The sequence below is a fragment of the Dipodomys merriami genome, unplaced genomic scaffold (genome assembly GCF_024711535.1).
Source record: "Dipodomys merriami isolate MVZ:Mamm:240054 unplaced genomic scaffold, mDipMer1.0.p SCAF_60, whole genome shotgun sequence".
Lineage (NCBI taxonomy): Eukaryota > Metazoa > Chordata > Mammalia > Rodentia > Heteromyidae > Dipodomys > Dipodomys merriami.
Genome location: NW_027206180.1, coordinates 5,150,276 through 5,170,971, shown reverse-complemented (window position 1 = coordinate 5,170,971; position 20,696 = coordinate 5,150,276). Strand labels below are relative to the sequence as shown.

The window sequence follows — 20,696 nt, the reverse complement described above, 5'->3', positions numbered from 1 at the left end:
TCCTCCAGATACCGGATAGGACCTTGCTTGGGTTCTGATATAAGCCTTTGGCTCTTCTCAACAGATACTCTGTGTAGGTATGAGAGCGCTTGGATCTGAATCTTCTAGATGATTCTCGTAGTGTCCTCCTGACGGTTTTAGCATGTGCAGGCTTGGCTGGCCACACAAGGAGCAGCTATGTTTAATTCCAGCCATCTATTTACAAGGCCACCTGTCATTTTTGTTTCTCCCCTCTCTGTACCATAGCAACTCTAGATTATTACAGAAAATGTAGGCTGGGAGACGACGAAGACAATGAGAATCATGTGAGCCGTCATCTGGAGATAACGTTGAGTTAGCATGATGGTTAGTTTATTTTTTATTACCCCCCGCCCCACGTCTAGATGTGGATGTTCAGGAAAATGCTATTTATAACCGTCTCCTTTATGAGTAATAGTTTGGCAGTCATCCATTTATAACCGCATGGTTGATCTATCTGCGTGGAACAGTTGTTGGAACGCATGAACCGCCGTGACCCCAGGAAGGGAAGGCTCTAGAAGGAGCTCTTTAGGCAGGTACCCTGGGTAGGTTTGATTTTGTACAGTGTGTGAAGAAGATGGGGGTTCCTATCAAAACCCAGAGCTCCAGGAACAGAACAGAGGGAGGGGGGAGCAAGGATTCACTGTCCGATATTCAGATCAGGTGGTAAGCTCTCAACCTGTGATTCCAAACCTTCTAGAAAAATGTCCTGGGCTCTTGGAGTTGTTTTATTTGGCACACGTGGGATTCCTTTGCTTTTCTTTTTCCCTCTCTTCCTTGCCTCTTTCCCCTTTGCCTCTTTTCTTCCTCCTTTGATGGACTGCGAACATGGTACCTGTAGTCTCTGATAAATCAGATCTGAGGAAGATGGAAGGCAGGGAAGGAAGGAACAATGACCACCTGGGATTCTGCAGGAAACTGGAGAGAGTTCTAGAATCCCAGGGGCCACAGACCTGGGAGATGTTGCAATGTGAGTCACTCAGATCCCCAAGAAAAGACTTTGTCACTGTCATCCAATTCTTTCTCTCTGTTTCCAGCTCTGTCTCTCTGTCTCCTCCTCTCACCTCTCTCTGTCTCTCTACCTCTCTGGGCCTCTCTTCTTCCTCCCTCCCCACTGCCCTCCCTTCCCACTTTCCCCTTTCCCCTGCCTTCTATAGCAGCCGTTTCTAGGCTTTGCAGTTCTTAATATAGGTTTAAATTATGAACACGTTCCTTCTTTGTACAAGATTTATTTCTTAAAAAAAAAAGGATTGTTAAGAAAAACATAAGGACTGAAAACGATCGAATTGTTATTAGGTGTGTATATATTTCTACAGTCCCCCTCACACCCCATTTCAATAGCTGAGATCTTTCTTGTGCTCTGTTTCTCTTTACCACAAACCCTCCGTGGTGACAAGCTAGTGTGCATCTCTATCTTATCCACAGGCCCAGGACTTTCCCTGGAATCGCTGCTACACACAGAAATCCTGGGTTTTAGGGTTATACAAATGTTTAAGTCTTTTGATACACATTGTTAAATCGTCTCTGTAGAAAGGTTAAACCAATTTACACTTTCCACAGTCCTGTTTAAGAGACTCTTTGCCTAAATCTCCCTTAATCACGAAGATTAGCATTCTAAAAATCCTTCCAAATTACCATTTGTGAAGGAAAGAAAAAAAAAGGAGAGCCTGCTGATATTACATTTATTGAGTAACTATTAACATTTCTCCCTTTATTTTTTTTTCTCTCCAATTTTTGTAATCATTACATTCCCTCTGGGGGGAAAAATCTTTGATCTTCCCGCCACCTTCTTTTATTGGAATTCAGAGAGCTGTGTTTCTTTCGTTTCCTATTTTTTAATTTAATTTTTATTTTTATTGTGCTGACTGGAGCTTTAACTCAGGGCCTATGTACTGTCCCTTAGCTTTTTGTGTGTTGTTCCAGGCTGGTGCTCTACCATGCAAGCCACAGCTCTATGTCTGGCATTTTGGCAGTTAATTAAAGAGTCTCAAGAACTATTCTTCCCTGGGCTGGCTTTGAACCACCATTCTCAGATCTCAGTCTCCTGAGTAGCTAAGATTATAGACAATGAGCCACCAGTGCCTAGTCACCATTCCATTTCTTCACTGGCTACAAATACAGTTTCCAGTTCTTTATCTTTGACTTGATCCAGTCTCATAGAGTTTCTAAGATATCCCCACCACTAAAACATATCATTGTATCATCTTCATCATCCACATAACCTCCTTGCTGGGTGCCAGTCTTCCTACATGTCCACAGGTGCCCGCATAACACTCTCATGAAAGAGCCTCCCAGATTTTGTTTCTATTTCTCCAAAAACAGAATGAACCTGCAGCTCAGCCCTGGGGTAGAGGGAAATCTGAGTCATTTTAGAATTCTGACCTTTATATCCTGATCATTTGTAGGTTTTCCTCCATAATCACCTCCTTAGAACCACATACCTATGGATATGTGTATACATATATATATATACATATATATATATATATATATATATATATATATATATCCAGATGAGCTTTACAAAGCAGCATTATTTAGCATTGCAATATTCATTCTGAACATAAATGAATGCATATTACCATTGGAAAATGTTTCGCTTATGTTTAGTGGAAAAGAAACTGCAAAATAATTTATATGAAGTCATTTATTTGTCAGGCAAGCACTGTCCTGTAGAAATATAATGTAAGTCATAGTTTACCAAGCCAAAGGAAATGGATGAAACAAATTTTAATATGTGTGCTTAGGTCACAGCATGTCCAATACATAAGTATCTCGACAGTAATCAGTATGCAAATATTGATGATATTCATTCCGTTTTTGTACATGGACCACAAAACCTCATGTGCATTTCTTTTTTTTTTTTTACTAACAATATGCATAATTCCAGACCAGTTGCATTTCGTGCACTCACTAGCCCCGTATGATTTGCAGTGACTTTCTTGGTTATTGAAGTTTTCTGGAGGAAATAACATCAGATCATACAGTGTTTGCTCTCTTTTGGGTGGTTGGGTTATTCAGGTTGGCATTTGCAGCGCGCCTGCTCCAGTCTTATCTGCATTTTCCAAATTTCCATAAAGGCATACATCCTGCTTTTGCAGTGTGGAATTAAAATAAACTATTAAAGACATCGTTCATTTTTAATAGGGCGGGGTGTGCTACTAAATAATACACTGTTAAAAATAAATACGTGAAATGTACATCGGTGACCTATTTTCCATAGGCGAAGAGAAGTCTGGGTGGTAGGTGGGACGGGACCCTTCCTGTGTATGATAAAGCTCTGGCCCCAAGCTGGCTTGTGGAACCCAAAGGGAGACAGGAGACAATGAGAGGCAGGCCTGTGGGGAAGCTGCCTGGCCTGCCCGAAGGCTCAGGTGTCACTCCAAGTTCAAGAGCAACTGTTGAAGGAAACGTCTCCATCAGCTTGTCTATGGTTTTGAACTTGTGCCAAGGAACCTTTTTGTGTTTTCTGCTGTTGCTGTAATTTTCTTTAACCATCTTCCCCCTGCTTTAAAAGATTAATGGTGTACACACACACACACACACACACACACACACACACACACACACACACACACACACACACACACACACACACACACACACACAGAGTAAGCCCCTCTCATGTGTGGATTTATGCTACACGGTATTTGTGATCGGGCCCAGTCAATCAATCAATAGATTAAAATTTCAGAGGCCAACCTTTTTCAGTTCCCATGCAGGAATTCATAGTGCAAGCTGAATCCTTGCAGAAAGGCTCCCATTCAGTCTGGCTTCATACTGTTTTGGGGTTTCATTGTGTGGGTTTCCCGGCCCTGCCTCTCAAAAAATGAAAACAAAAACCCCAAATGGCACCCATGAAGAGACACGAAGATGAAAGTCCCTTGTTGGAGTGACCAAGTGAGAGCAAAGTGTTCATCGAAAGGACATGATAGGAATACCAACCGAATACCACAGGAAAGCCAGGCGCCGGTGGCTCACGCCTATATTCCCAGCGACTCAGGAGGCTGAGACCTGTGGATCCTAGTTCAACGCCAACTCCAGGCAGACAAATCCGAGAGTCTTAGATCTCCAATTGGCTAGCCAAATAAAAGAGAGGAGGTCTGGCTCGAGTGGTAGAGCACCAAGCTTGAGAGTACAAGGCTGTGAGTTCAAGCCCCAGTATTGGCACATAAAAAAAATAATTACTTAAAGTCCAATACTGAGTTCTTTGCCTGCTGTCTGCATGTGGCTCTTCTTCTCTGTGGTGGTCTAGAAACCATCTACCTGCAGATACCAAAATGCTCACGTGTGTCAGTTTATAGATGCTCCTGTGGTGCTACGGATGATGGTAATATCTAAGATCTTTACATTCACCTCCTCTCGAACCGGTTTCTAACCTCTAGGCACCATGTTGCTCCCTTCTGTGCTGAAGCTGCTTGGGTCATGCCCACAGCTACTGAACGATTTTCTTTTGGCTTTTTGTCTTTGTCTTATTTTTTGGTTCTTGGTTCTGTTCTGTTTTGTTTTTGTTACTTGTGAGGCTTGAACTCAGGGCCTGGGCTCAGTCTCCGAGGGCTTTCACTCAAGGCTAGCGCTCTACGGCTTTGAGCCACAGCAACACATCTGGTTTTCTGGTGGTTCATTGGAGATAAGAATCCCATGGACTTTCCTGCTGGGGCTGGCTTCAAACCACACTCCTCAGATCTCAGCCTCTTGAGTAGCTATGATGATAAGCGTGAGCCACCAGCACCTGGCTCTGAATGATTTTCTTCTGATATGTATTTGGGCTAGGGTTACCCCATCCCTGCATTTCCTATGGCAGGTCTTCCCTGGCAAGCTCTCTCTTCCTCCCTTCCTCCCCTCTTCTTTCCCTCCTTCCCTCCCTTTATCTTTCCTTCCCTCTCTCATCTCTCCCTTCCCCTCTCTCCTTCTCTTCTCTCTCCCTCTCTCCTCTTTCCCTCTGTCTTCTCTTCCTTTCTCTCCCTCTCCTCCTCTCTCCTCTTTCTCCTTTCTTGATCCTGTCTCTCCCCTGTCTCTCTCTCCTCTCTCTCTCCCTCTCTCCCCCCCCCCCACGATGGCTAGTCTGAAATGTTAGCGCCTCTGGAGCCCCTCCCCCTCTGAGTCTCAGCTTTGCCCTGGCCAGGCAGTGAGCAGCCTTTCTGCGCCCGTCAGTCACTCCCGGTGTCCAGCCTGGTCGCGTCCGACGCTCTGGGATCTGACTGCCCCTGAGAACACAGCCAGTCTCCATCATTGTGTTCCCTGCGCTTGTCTAGGGCTTTGCATGCCCGTCGGCTCTCAGCAAATAGTTGTGGAACTGAATGAAATTGCCTTCAGAAACCCCTTTCCGGTCCAACTGTTTCTCTATCAGAAAATCTCATTAAGACTTAATCGTTAGCATCTTCCCACCCAGGGGTCCCCAGTGCAGTCCCCAGCCGAGAGGGGAAGGGGGAGGGATTCCTTCTCCTTCGGTGGTCAGGTGCCTCTCCACCCACCGGCACAATGACAGAGTGACCACAGGAAACCTGCCGTCCCTCCTCCTCCCCCTCTGCATGTCTTAAGTCACCATCATAAATGAACGTCAGCTGATTAGCAACTGTGGGGTTCTCAGCCCCAACGACTGCATTCGTGTACCCATCAGGCCACTGCGGGCCTCGGTTTCCCCCTTTCTCAGCCCGCTGGCACTGTGTCCGTCCGGTGTTACCCTGCCACAGGCCTTGTCCACAGAAACTCTCCAGGAGACCCCTCTGGGAACGACAGCTCTTCCACAGCGTGTTTCCGCTCCACGTTCTCCCAGAGCATGGCGCTTGTCCCCACCGCCCCGCAGCGCCTCGCGTGGACATCCCATCTGTCAGGACCTCAGGAGCGCCCCGCCGAGCTGGTCCACAGCAAGGGCTCCCACCCGCCGGCAGCGAGCAGCCAGCAGAGGAAATTGAATTTGGAGGCCGAGCTTTCTGGCTGGATTCTCTTCCTGTGGGGGGGCTGTCCATGGTCGGGATGATCCGGGATGATCCGGGGATGAAGCAATGAGGAGGAGGTCCCAGCCCAGGAGCTCTGGGGGGAAGGGCAGGAAGCAAGCAGAGAAGTCTGCAAAACCCTGATTTATATTTTTTATTTATTTTTGTCAGTCGTGGGGCTTGAACTCTGGGTCCCTGAGCTCTTCAGCTCAAGGTGAGCGCTCTACCACTTTGAGCCACGGCCCCACGTCTGGTTTTCTGGTGGTTCATTGGAGATAAGAGTCTCAGGGACTTTTCTGCTCCAGGCTGGCTTTGAACCGTGAGCCTCAGATCTCAGCCTTTTGAGTAGCTAGGATGACAGGCGTGAGCCACCGGCGCCCAGCTCATTCGAGAGGATCAGTGTCCTCAGCTTTAAGGCGGAGACCCCTGTCCTGACAAAATCAAATGCGCCTGACCACATTCTGTTCATGAAAACGCCTTTTTGTAATTTACAGCTTCCTTAGGTGCCAGCTGTGATTTCTTAACTATTTTCTTCTGGGGTACGGGATGGGGGGGGCAGGCAGTACTTGTCATAAAAAACAAACCCACCTCAGAAAAGCCTGTGTGTGCAGGCCATAGACATCTTAACTGCATCCGCCCAATCCAGCGTGCTCCTGATTAATGCTTCTAGTCGGGTTGATTGATAGATTCCGGATATGGTATATGGAAATGTGCAAGAACATCAAGAAAGAATGGTGGTGGTTCTCGGGGTGGTTGATGTTGCTGTTGTTTGGCTGGACGTTTGACTCACGTTCACGTAAGCTCAGCAGGACCCTGTTTCCTTGGTGTGGGATTGGTTAGTGTTCAGTCCCTCATCCCCTCCTGCTCCTGTCCCCTGCTCCTCCTCGGTCTCGCTCCCTCACCTCTCTGTCAAAGTCAAGGGGTGGAAGTTACTCCCAGCAGATTATGGCATACTGCAGCACAGGTATGCACAAGCGTCATACCAACATGTGTGTTCACCATTTACTCACAAGCTTTGCATTGGAGACGTCACACGAGCCAAACAGTACCTACCCAGGACGGAGTATTACTTTGCTCTCGTGATGGCTGCATTTCATAGGAGGCGCAGAGGCTTCTAGTTGCTCTTCTGAAGGCCATTTCCTTCTATGTGCATCCCCGTGATGGACCTGAACTGTATTCAAAGCCGCCGCCACCACAGAAGATTTCAAACAAAGAAATGGCTCTGGCCACCGGCGCCCGGCCCCGGCTTCCAGTTTCCCAGTCAGACACCCTGATTTAACGTCCTTGAGTTCCCCAGACGGGGACGGGAGGGGGGAGGAAGGAGAAGGGGGAAAGTTTGCAATTGTCCTCTGGCTTCCCCTAAGGTGAAGCTTTTAGATGGAAGAAAGATGGGTCCTGTGGCCTCCGGGACATGCGGGCATTGTTCTGCGTGGGTCCGCCTCCCTTCACCTCACGGCCTTCTTCCACCCGGTGATCACCTCCACCTTGGAGAAAACGAGGAGCTGAAATGAAGCAGCCCGGCTTTATGAAAAGTCCCTGAGAAGCAATTTAACCCCGTTGACCACGTCCATCAATCTGTCACCTGGAGAGAAGTCGTTGACCCCGGCCGGGCTCTCTTCCGCCATCCCTCTCCATGAAGGGTTGTCAGCAGGGGAGAGAGCTTTTTCTCCCATGCTGTACCACTGAGCCCAAGGCTGGAAGGCTTTCCCCAAAGGAAGTCAACCGCGATGATGGACGCAAGTACCTGAAGTTCCTCCACATCTCAGCACGGGGGGCTCACGGGGGAGCGCTAGCTGGCAGAGTGTGAACTGCACCGGCTCCTGCCAAACAACAGAAGATAACCCTGTGGCAAGAAGTCTTCATCATCATCATCATCATCATCATTATTACTCTTATTATTATTGAATCAAGATCGTCCAGAACCTATGACACTATATTACATGTGCAGTCCTTTGCATTTATTGGTGACTTAAACACTTAGCCCTTGGAAACATCATTTTGCTCAAAGAAGCAAGTAGTAGTAGTAGTAGTAATTAGAAATCCCCAATGCAGACTGAAAAAATAATAATAATTCAAATGAGCCTGGCACTGGTGGCTCACACCTGTAATCCTAACTACTCCAGAAGCTAAGATTTGAGGATCAGGGCTTGAAGCCTGACCAGGGTAGGAATGTCTGTGAAGACTCTTCTCTCCAACTAACCACCAAAAAGCCAGAAGTGGAGCTGTGTGTGGTTCAACTGGTAGAGCCTTATGTAAAAAAACAAAAAGCTCAGGGACAATACCCTAAGTTGAGTTCAAGCCCCAAGACTAGCAAATAATAATAATAGTAATGTGAATTTTAACAATTTGTGTTTTGAAATTATTTCTTTTTTTCTTACTGTACTCTTAACTATTGCTTGCCATTCAGTAAAGATGGGCAGATCGTGTTGGCAAAAGTGTCAGCTGGCATCTAGAAGCCCATACAGAATGTAGACTATCTTTTATTCTTGCATAGACAATGCCTCCTTTTTTCCTAGAACACTTTCGAGAGGTTTCGTGGTTCTGTTTTCGTATTTACTGAAAACTCTGACAAACATACACCCTCGCTAATTATTGAAAATACTGCTGTGATAGACATAGGTAGGCAGCTGTCCTTCTTGAGTATTGATCAGCTCTCCTTGGCATTTTGGCAAGGTCACGGGGGAGCTCTATTTTTGGATTTCTGAGGAACCGCTATACGGGTTTCCATTGCAGCTGTACTCATTTACATTCTCACCATCGGGATGAGCTGGTTCCTTTTCCCCACGTTTGTTGTTTGTTGTCTAGTTGGCTGGGGTGAGATGGAATCTTAAAACAAAAATTCTCTTTTAACTTTATTTCTTTCATTTACTTTTTTTTTTTTTAATGTGGTACCGAGGAATGGAACCCAGGGCTTCATGCATGTTAGGCAAACAGTCTACCACTAAGCCACATTCCCAACCCCAGAGATTGCATCTTCATGTGCTTGTGATATGCATTTTCTTTATGGTTTGCATGGTTCTTCATGGTAATTACTAGCTCCTGGTATTTCTTCTTCTTCTCCCTCCTCCTCCTCCTTCTTTGAAATATTTATTGAATTTGCTTGCTTATTTATTAAATGGATTATCTATTCTCTTGGATTTTTTTGAGTTCTTGGTATATTCTGGATATTAATTCTGTTTCTACTGACAGAGATTTTCCCCCGCTCTCTGGGTTGTCTCTTAGTTCCGGCAATCGTTTCTTCTGCTATATGGAAACTCCTAAATGATTTGTCAGTTCTTGTGCGTGTACTCCCGTCACCCGGAGTCCTAGTTAGAAAAATAGCTACCTGTGCCGCTTCTTTGTGTTTCGAAATCATTTCTAATAAGCAAGCTCATCGCTCCCACGTTCTCGAGCGTTTCTGATATTTGTAGGTCACTCTCACATGGGCAGGAGACCCGAACCTGTCCTGATTGTGTCATGAACTTCTTCAGTAGCTGGTGAGTTCAGGGAAGGGAGAGAGATACCTTTCCTCAGAAATGGCCTGAGGACGTATCATTGAAGATACCTGCAATAGGAGTTGAGTATAGCTTGTGTGCCAACCTCTACTTTACAGCATGGAACTTGGTAAACGTTGATAGAATAAACATTTATAGAATCAGCATTATAGAATGCCTGGCACGCTGCTTCCACATGACCCACTCTCCTTTTGGTTTAGGAATTTCTGGCTCACCTAACTCTTACCCAAGCTTTTGTGCCATGTGTGCCTTATCTTTTGTTAATTTGTTTTATAACTCGTGTGAGCTACCCAAGAGAAGCCTCTTGGGTTAGAAGTGTGCCTCGGTTAGTAGAGCGCTAACCACCAATTGAAAGGATCAGGCACCAAGTTTGAGTCCGGGTCTTAGACCTAAAAACAAAACAAACAAACAAAAAAACAACAACAGCAGCCATCAACAAAAGAGCCAACTCTCCATTGTTTTGCTTCCTGGAAGTATATAAACATCAATGTTTAATATAGGCCCTTAAATCTTGAAGGAAATAGTGAATAATAATCTCACCCCACCCCACCCCCCCAAAACAAATCAGACCTGAACTCTCTTGAGACCATTCTGGAAGGGCGATCTGTTAGCCCGTTTCTATAGAGGAGAAATAAGATCACATTTCTCTTTAGTGACTAATTGGAACACTTCAGAAATGTAGACACATTCTTTGCTGACAGTTTTGGAAAAATGTTTTCCTACAATTTCATTGACCATGTCTCTGTTTAAGAAATGGGAAATGAGATAAAATTAAGAAAATTAACCAACCAGAAATCATGCCATTAGATTGTTTCCAAATAGTTTTGACATTGGGATAAGGTAATCTTTTAATTTTTTTTTGCATTTTTCCATTTTGCATGTATATGCATATATTTATATATACATATATGTGTGTATATAAATATAAATATGTATATATCCTCCTATCCCACCCCCATTAGCTTCTTTCAGGCTCTCCAGCTTCTCCAGGGACGAAGCTATAGCATCTCTATTATACATCTTGATGGGCAGGAGAATCTGGCCGAAGGTTGCATTTGGTCTTATATCCCATTACTGTATTGATTTATTTTTTTCTAAAGTTTCTCTAATGTTATAATGAGAATATTCTCCACTCCATCCTGAAAGATTGGAAAGCTTTTTTTTTTTATATTGACTTTGGGATGTGCCACATGCAAGGACTGCATCTCTGGGCTTACAACACAAAGGTCCTCAGAGAGAGCAAATGGAAATATTTCTTTTCTATAAACCCTAGGCCCAAGAGCAGTGGAACTCTTAACCTAATGAAGGCCCAAAGGGAGTTCTTATTCAGTCACTGGGCTGGATCCCAGGATGAGAATGTGTGCTCGACTCCGGGGTGGCAAAAAATGGCCTTTCCATGGGCCAGAAAAGTTCACCACAAAGGACTTAAATCTCTTCTGAATGTCTGGAGTTCTACTTCCGTTTCACCTGCACCTGTATAACAGGTCCTATATCACCTGTACAACTCCAGAAATGTCCCAGAGTGAAACCCAAGGAGTCGAGAGAGATCATGGTACTGAGTTTGTTTCTCCGCATGTTGGGACACATGTCCAACCTACCGACGTGTGAGGTCTAGTTCTTGTTATTTGTTTTATAATTTAAATTTTGCTGTAAAGGTGATGTGCAGAGGGGTTTCATTTACATGAGTTCCGGTAATGAGTACATTTCTTTTCTGAATGTGTCCCCCCTCCCTCATTTTCTCCCACTCCCCGCCGACTCCCCTCCCTCTACAAGTTGTAAAGTTCACTTCCAACACAGTGGCATCTAGTGAGTGTCACTGCTGAATTGGGTCACCCTTTGTCCCACCATTTCTGTGATTCCCCTCCCCAAATCAGATGATAAACTTACGTACAAGACAAAGGGCACAGATATCACACACAGGGACCAAAGAGAACAAACCAAAGGGAAAAGAAAGAAAGAAAGAAAGGAAGGAAGGAAGGAAGGAAGGAAGGAAGGAAGGAAGGACAGAAAACAACGCAATTTAAAAACACTCTTGTTTCCATTTTTTAAATTTTATTTCCATAAGTATCATGTTATATAGTCATAGGCCCATAGCTATATAGTTTTTTTTTCTTTTGGCTGTGTACCTTAGGGCAAATCACTTAGCTTCTCTGCATATTAAAAGAGAGATGATGATAAGATGTGGTATCAATGTGTGCCTGCGTGCGTGTGTGTGTGTGTGTGTGTGTGTGTGTGTGTGTGTGTGTGTGTGTGCGCGCTAGGTATTCAAAAATGTTGGGGTTATTGTTGTATCATCACCCTCCTCCTCTTCTTCCTCCTCCTCTTCCTCCTCGTCCTCGTCCTCCTCCTCCTCTCCTCCTCCTCATAATGATTACCATAGCATGATTCTCTGACCCAGAAGAGCAAAAGAGGTTCTCTGCAGCTCGCCCTGTACGGCCAGTCTACATTTGGTGCTCAGTCGCCACGCTTGTTGAGTAAGTGAACGGCCGACTGCCTTCTCATCTCCCTGCCAAAGGGTATTGTTGATGTGGAGGAGATAACTCACGCCAGAAACTTGGCCCCAAGCTCCCTGTAGACAAGAGGCCCAATCACACGCTGCCCAGGGCCAGTGGTCCGGTCAGCTCTGTGCCAAGCGTCAGTCAGTGTCCTCTTCCTTCGGATAGACGTGGACATAAGCATACTGGCGTCCACCCATGCCGCAGTTGGCTGGGGCACCGCCTGGTGTGGCACCACCAAAGGCAGATCTTTGGGGTGGGGGGGCAAAGAGCTTCCCACGGGGATGAAGATGCACAGAGCTAACCCTCTCTAGGCTCTCACTGTAAATATGGTGGCATCACTCGGGAAAAGAACCCGAGAGCTCCTTGGGGGTGGGCGGGGGAGGCGGGGGGTGGTTCTGTGCCTGCCTAGCCGGCCATGCCCTGCGCAGGTCAGTTACTTTGTACCCCGCCTCCCGGGGTGCCTGTCCTCTGAAAATCCTCTCCATGGCTTCCTGCCGCCATGTCCCTGTTCCTAATACGAGGGGAATCTGGCAGCCTTGAAGCAGGCAGGGCACTGTGACTAGGAAAGGCAACTTTGCAGGAGTCCGGTGAGGTCACAGCTCCGTGGAGGCTTTGAGTCATGGGCTCTGCAAGAGGCAGAGGTTACCTGAAGCACCTCGGAAACATCCCTGGCTTGGTGCCAGGGTGGTGGGTGGCCTCTGGCATCCTCCCTCCCTCCCTCCCTCCTTCCCTCCCTCCTTCCCTCCCTTCCTCCCTCCCTTCCTTCCCTCCTTCCTTCCTTCCTTCCTTCCTTCCTTCCTTCCTTCCTTCCTTCCTTCCTACCTTCCCTCTCTCCCTCCCTCCCTCCCTCCTTCCTTCCTTCCTTCCTTCCTTCCTACCTTCCCTCTCTCCCTCCCTCCCTCCCTCCCTCCCTCCCTCCCTCCCTCCCTCCCTCCTTCCTTCCTTCTTCCTTCCTTCCTTCCTTCCTTCCTCCCTCCCTCCCTCCCTCCCTCCCTCCCTCCCTTCCCCTACTCCTCCACCTGCCCGGTGATCTGCCCGGTTAGACACAGCATGCTAAAGTATGGCAACTGTGCAGGTTGGGTGTTCCAAATGATCCTGGATTTGTGGGTGCCATCTCTACAATGCCGCCACTACCCCCAGGCCCTGCAGAAAAAACCACAAAGGTCAGGAAGGTAGGCAGGGGTGGGTTTATTCGTGAAGGAAAACCATTCTGTTCCTGTAACCTGCCTGCCCTCCATCGTGGTCTGGTGGTGTCAGATCTCTGACCTACACAGCGGTTTGCTCTGAGTTCTCTCTGGTACCCCAAGGGCAGCTGGTGAGCCCACACCGTGCCTCTACTCGGCCTCAGCTTGGCGACGCGGAGTGAGTTGCTTTAGGGATTTCTGCCTCAGTTTCCTCTGTGACACCTGCCTGTCAGGGTGTTTCACGAGGACGAATGAAACCATGTAAAGGAGAGGAGCGGCTTCGGGAGAAAGGGAGCATCATTGTTCCTAAGTCACCATCCCTCAGAATGTAATTGAGAAGGTTTTCCCCACGTTCACTTCATTGTGCCGTTTATAAAGCTGTTTATTTTCCCTCTGTCGCAGTGGGTTTTTTTTTAACTCTCTCTCTCTCCCTGCTACTGCATAACTTCATTATCCGCTGTACATAAGCACATTATGTAATTCTCTCGATTTGTCATTGATTGCCTCTGTTTTCCTGTAGCATTACTTAAATCCATCATACTTGTTTTATTAAGTCCCTGAAGATATTAGGGGCTGTGGTTGAAGTGCCCACCTTTCTACTAACTGGAACACAGCCGTTAAATATTTGAAATGACACAAAGTGCTTGGGGGGCGGGGGGAAACAACAAAACCTAAGCACAGAATTTCCCCACTGGCTTTATGAAATCCAAGAGACCACTCGAGGTGTCAGTTTAGAACACGCACTGATGGAGGGGATCTACGCGGCTGTACCAGTGGGAGTGGCTGCATGGATAAGAGCGTACAATGCACTGGTGTTTACTGAGTTTACTGGTGTTTACTCAGTAAACTTGACGTGTGTTGAGTTATTTCTGGTTCAGAACAACCCAGTAGATAACAGGATGGGTTGTCCGTCTATACTGGTTTACCATGAAGGAGACAGTAATTCGGGACATTGTACCCACTAGAGGCCAGAGATACTCAGTAAGACACAGAGATCCTAGAAGAGGGTCTGCTGAGGACAAGGGAGGGATTGGAGGAGGGGGACAGCGGGGGTCACAGGAGGGGGACAAGTTAGGGTCATGAGAGGTCAGTGTGATCAATGCATGCTCCATGCATGAATGAACTGAGTTATTTTACCCAGCTACTAACACTTATCAAAATATGATTCATGAGCCTGGCGCCTGTGGCTCACGCCTGTAATCCTAGCTACCTCAGGAGGCTGAGATCTGAAGATCACAGTTCAAAGCCAGCCCCGGCAGGAAATTCCACAAGACTCTTATCTCCAATTAACTCTCTAACAGCCAGGAGTGGGGCTGTGGCTCAAGTGGTAGAGTGCCAGGCCTAGAGTTCAAGCCCCAGTACTGGCACCAAAAATTTACATATAATATACATATATATGTATGTGTGTGTAGATTTTCCTTCCTCATATTGGAGGGAAAAATTCTCTGTTGCCTGAGCTCTTTGGGAAATCTCTGCACTGAACTCTTTTCTCGTCATGTGTTTCTAGGACAAGGTTTCCTTGTGGGCCACCCTGGAAGAGTAGAATGGGAATGATTAGAGCTTCATCTATGTCGTGACCCTGAGCAATCTGGCAGAACAATCCTGGGGTGGGAGAGAACACAGAAGGCAATGCTGAGTACCCAGGCTTCCCATCTGTTGGTCATCGTGGGTCAGTGTATTTCTGCTCTGATGTGGGATGGGTGAAGGATGGATAGTTTGGATTCATGGATGGATGGATGGATGGATGGATGGACAGAAGGGAAGTAATAAAACAGAGGCACACGATGCATTTCACACAATTAAACTGCTCAAGAATGGTATTGTGCCATGTCTATTTTGAAAGTGTACTATTAAATGTTGCACAGAAACCTGACTTTGAATAGCTGCCTAACGTTTGGACTCATGAATACATTACCCTTTGTGCGACCGCTCCCCTATTTCGGACGTCTGTGTTGCTTCTGATTCCTCATCATTCATGGGCTTATTATTCCCTGAATCGCCGACAGTGCTCCCTTGCCAAGCATTAGCCCGGGTTATAGTAGAGAGACTTCTAGACACGTGGTTAGGATACATTTTAATTTGCTTGTATAATGTGTTGGAAGTTGTTCATTGGCTCTTGTTGACCACAGTTGTGTTCCTTGGGTGGTGACGAACTGGGCTTGATGAGCCCTCTGGATCTTAAGGGATCATTTGGGATGCATCGGCACAGATATTGAGCTCTGGTAGTGACAGGAACATCATCAGAGTTCTGTACACACTAGCTGGCTTGCCGTTGTGTTACACACTGGATAGCCATTGTGCTGGCCACGAGCATTGCAGAAATCCCCAAAGCCTTGGAGGGAATCCTCCCATGGCCGCCATGTTGCATTGCTTAGAGCTGTATGGAGGATCTGAACACGTCTATTCCAGCCTGCCCAGCATGGCCTGAGAGGCAGCAGGGTGTGTGTGTGGAGGGGGGGGGGGAGCGGAGGGCGGGGGCAAGGTGCTGTGAAAACAAGATGGAAGTACGTTACGATATTAAACCAAATGTCGCTGAGAGCCCGTGCCACTCAGATGCGGGCACAAAAAGCAAGACATAGATTATTTGGGGCTGACAAATCAAGAGGAAGCCAAACCTGATTCGCTGGCGGTTGAGTGAGGAGCCACGCAGCTGAGGCTTGGTGGCTCCAGAGGAGCTGTCCAGAGTGGAAAGGCTGAAGGCCTCCTTCGGGACGCAATGCCAGGTCTGAAGTCGAGCTTTGGAGTGACAGGCCATCTAAGGACCAGACTATTTCTGGCTGTAGACTTTAGGTTGCCTCCCTATGCCCCACAATGCCCCCTCACCCCCGGAGAAGGCTCTACAATTGAGTCATGGCCAGACTTCAGAGGGAACAGCTAGCTTTTGTTGGTCACTTAAGACAGAAGATGCCTAGAAAAGAGACAACTCACGCCCGCCCCCAAAGACCTTAGTCATCTATCAAGACAAAGAGAAACTCTGGGTAAGAATTTCCCATTCCTTTTCCATCCTTGCTCTGTCTTTTCTTTTACCTCTTCACCTGATGGGGAGCAAAGGGTCAAGAAATCGGAGTGGAAAGCGTCTATCCTTGACTGATTCCTTTAAAAATACAGATATATGTTTTTTACTGCTTCCTAAGGGATCATCCAAATACACTTTATGCCTCTTAGAGAAAGACAAGGAAAATCCTAATTCCTACAAAATGCCTGGGCAGATTATCTCCCCCAACCTCAGCTCATCGTTATTCTGCACAGAGTTACTCAATGATGTGATCATGTAAAGTAGTAATTCACCTTTATTCCCACCTACGTTAAGACTGATCAAAAATCCTCATAAAATCCTCATTATGCTCCCCAAATGTCCATAAGCAAGAGTCTGCTAGAGAGATAGTAACGCTTTCGCTTGGAAGTCTGGGCTTCTCTCTAATTATGTGTAAATTATCTGAGCGGAATCTCAAATGTTTAGTGATAGAGAGTTTTATGCTTCCTAGCAAAGTATCTCGTTTGCCAAGCAATATAATCAAAAGCAGCTTGTGTGCAGTGAATTGTAGATGGCGTGTAACTCTGCGGGTTTTTCTTCTTCTTCTTCTTCTTCTTCTTCTTCTTCTTCTTCTTCTTCTTCTTCTTCTTCTTCTTCTTCTTCTTCTTCTTCTTCTTCTTCTCCTTCTCCTTCTCCTTCTCCTTCTCCTTCTCCTTCTCCTTCTCCTTCTCCTTCTCCTTCTCCTTCTTCCTCTTCTTTATTGGCTTCTGCTTCTCTTTTACAAGTAATTGAGAGAAATGGGAATATGTCTTCGGCCCTTTAAGAAAAGCAAATGTTGTATTCTGAGGGTTTTTTGTGTTTTTTTTTAAATTAAAAAAAAAGATAATTGATCCTTTGACTATACCGCTGTTCTGTTCTCAGAAGAAACATTAAAAAGTTGGATTTCTTAAGAAATGCAATTAACCGACTTTTATTTAATGATTTTTTTCCCTCAAGTTATTCATCCTGGAGGAATGGTCTCCATTGGTGATTAACAAAGACGAGTGTGGGTTATTAAGAAGCAAATATCATACTATTCGACGGGAAGGCATGTACCATGGCTCAGAGAAATCCCAGCATGCTTTGTCTACCGATGACCCTCCTTGAGGAACCTTTGTGTGAGGATTTCCCCCATGTCTACCCCATCCACCAGCAAGAATGGCCAAAGCTTTCCTGGGCCACAGGAACCATTTACACCCGAATCAGTAATATTCAAGAGGAGGCCATGTCACTGCTAGCCATGGTCATTGTAGCTAACATATTCCCGATGATGGTTAAAAACACAAGAGGTTGCATGGAGAAGGTTGTATCATCTTGATCTTAGCATCATGATACCCTCAGGGCATGCCCATCTCGAGAGAAGCCCTCCACCACAGGCTTCTGTCCACAGCCTCATAGTCTTGAAAGACTCTGTTAGGCCAATCATGGTCAAGATAAGGAACCGGGGTAGGACACCGGCAGAAGGGGTGAGAATGCCGATGGAGATGAAATCCAAGCTCCATCCGGCTAAGATTCAGATCGACAATTCTTAGCACGTAAGCCTGCTTCCGAGCTGTTCTATGTCTAGAGGTAGTTTCGCCAAGCCAGGTGACCACGCTGGAGGAATTAAAAGGGCAGGAAAGGCTAATAGGAGAAAAAGACAGGGAATTAAAGGACAACATTAAGACAGATACATATTTCAATGACAAGAGACGAGAACTCTTTGCCCCATGGGTGATCAATGCAGAATAATGAGGCATCTTTCATTTCACGGGGAGCTAAAGAATTTCCCTTATGTATCAGTAGATGTGCCTTCTGCTCAAATTTGCAACTAGACCAGATAGTTAACAAAGGCATCATAAATTAAGGAGAGATTTAAAAAACAACAACAACACCTTTCTCCTGGCCTCTCTACTGAAAATTCATGCCTACATAAAGAGTGTGTGTGTGTGTGTGTGTGTGTGTGTGTGTGTGTGTGTGTGTGTGTGTGTGTGTGTGTGTGTGTGTGTGTGTGTGTGTGTGTGTGTGTGTGTGTGTGTGTGTGTGTGTGTGTGTGTGTGTGTGTATCTTTCCAAAATCTGTAGGAAGACTTCTACGGTGATCAATTATATTTCTTAATGGCATATAGATCCATTCTGTAGTATCAATATAGACCGTCCTTCCAAGTTCATTCATTGTTTTAGAATTCAACAGCCTTCATCATGTCTGTGGAATGCGGAACTGAATATTGTTTCGTGTCAATTTCTCTCTATTCTATGTACTGTCTGCATTCAGCATCTTCTCAGTTTTGCATTCCTGAGGAGAGGTCTAAAGGGATTTTTATCTCTGTTCCCTTTGAAAGGGAACAACAGGACAAATTGCCAACTCATGACATATCCACTCTTTTTAACTTAAAATATACTTGTTTTTTTTCTCTTAAATGCAGTAAAACCTGAAATGTGCACCAATATTCATTCCGATAATTAAAGCACCCAATGAATTATACAGCTTGGCCAAATAAATGTTCTCCTCACCAAGGAGGGTGGAGAGTCAAGATAGCTCAAGTTCAATTAATTGTTCAATGGCTTTCTTCTGGCTTGTTGTTTCTTTTATTTAAAAAAAAAGGGGGGGAAATATTTGCTTCTGATTCTCTTCGGAGCTGGGTTTTTAAATGTAAACACTGAAGAGGGACGGTTTGTGTGCTTGTGTGCTTTAATCTACGTTGTCTGATTATAAATTTTCCGTAGGTTTCTTTCAGTAGATGGTTTCTTTTAAATAGTTTTTGTTCCCCACCCCCTTTTTTCTTCTTCCTCCTCCTCCTTCTGCTTTATTCTTTTTAAAATATGGATCTTTGGCCAAGAGGGACCCATGCTGAGTAACTAACCTCTCTGACTGACACAGAGGGAGCTGGGTGTAATAGAAATAAACACTGCGTTTTCTCTGCATAGAACATGCCACGTGGGCAAACACGCCACGTCTCTTTGGTAAAGCTGAAAGGTGGATTTCTCAGAAATGTCTTGTTTCCAGTTAATGATATTTTCTGCCTTTCCACCAGGTGGTCTCTTTGGGGGTTTGCACTTGAATTCATTTCTCCGTGCGCCTACCCCTGCCTTTCCATCATACTTTCATTCAGAGGGCATTGAGTGAACTCTCTCTGTGCATAGGCAGGAGCTACGTGTTTGGGTCCCTGGCCAGCAAGCCATCCCCCAAAAGCTCTGCAGGTGTATTTGGGGTAGAGAGCACGGGTGGTGATACTGTGTTATCATAATGGCACATTGGGTAGATGAAAAGGTATCCTTAGAGGACTCGAGCGGTGCAGGTGGAGAGGCAAGCTGAGCTAGTGGAGCCCTGGCTCCTGTGGTTTCGCAGGCCAGGCAGGAGGCTGCAGGGAAGACTACCCCGACCGGCACACGTGCTTCTTCTAGAGAGGGCTGGCCCGTCTGTCTTTCTCCGGGGTGGAATCCCACAAGGCAAAGTCAGCTTCCAGAAGTGGCCCTCTTGCTATTTGTCAGCCAGCCCTTACTGGCTCACAGAGGGGAATTGATTACCGGCTCATTAGGTCCTCCTGGGCTGTGAGCCTGGGCTGTGAGCCGGGAGAATCCCAGGGCCCAGGGAGAGCAGGGGAGGTGGCAGCCATGGTGGCTGTATTCACGGATGTCGCATACTCGCTGGCCGAGAGGAACAGCCGTTTGTGGGCCTCACAAGCTTACCTCTCTTCAGAACAGGCTGTGTCCGCCCTGGGTGGAAGGGTGGACTTAGAATCCCATCCTTTAATCTCTGTCTCTGACCATAGAGAGCCGGTCCCCCCGCGGGCCCTACACGGGTGTAGCCGCCATGCTAACCCCTTCCTCTCTTTGCCTTTCTTTGCAAATCCGCGTGTCACTCGGCTGCACAAAGCCAATGGCTGCTTAGGATGGAGGTATCTATCTGCCTACCGGAATGGGCTCTCTGCTCCACTCTGTGTCTCTCGGCTCATTCCTGACCCTCTGGCATGGAGGAAGCTGTTCAGAATCCATGCAGGGATGGGGGGGGGCAGGGGAAGGGGGAGAGGACACCCTGGGAGGGCCGGGTCAGCTGTCACCAAGAGGCAGAGGAGAAAGATGCTACATCACCTTGGCCATCAGACGCTGCGGCAGAGCTGATGCACCACACAGGCTGCCGTGGCCGTGGCTGTGGGTGTCTGAGTGTGTCTGGGAGGACGGCGGATCTCTGGGCCCCTCCTTATCTAGGGGGTTGAAGCAGAACCCCAGCAGAGGAGTAGCTGGAGGTAATCCCACAGCAGAGAGATCCCATGTGTATTTGGGCTCCCCCCCCCCACACACCCGGGGTTCATTATGGGTCCTGGGGATATTTGGGAACAGGCTTTCCTCTCCCCACTAGATGTCAGCAGCACCCCTTCCTCCTAAAGGGATGGGGTGAAAACAACAACCCCCCTCTCCCCTCCATTGGACAACTGCTCTACCCTACAGTGAATTCAAGGGAATGCGGCCCATGGCAGTGCACGGAACACCTTCCCTCTCCGTGATGCAGTCCTGTGGGACGGGAATAGCACGAAGGCCGGTGTGCGCGGCGGGAAAGGCCCACGCTCACGCGCT

General features: G+C 46.7%; 1 protein-coding gene across 9 annotated transcripts in view; it reads left to right on the top strand.

Annotated features, from left to right (window-relative positions):
• Rbfox1 (RNA binding fox-1 homolog 1) overlaps positions 1-20,696 on the top strand; it is a 1,026,253-nt gene that overhangs the window by 681,463 nt on the left and 324,094 nt on the right. The window lies entirely within an intron of this gene.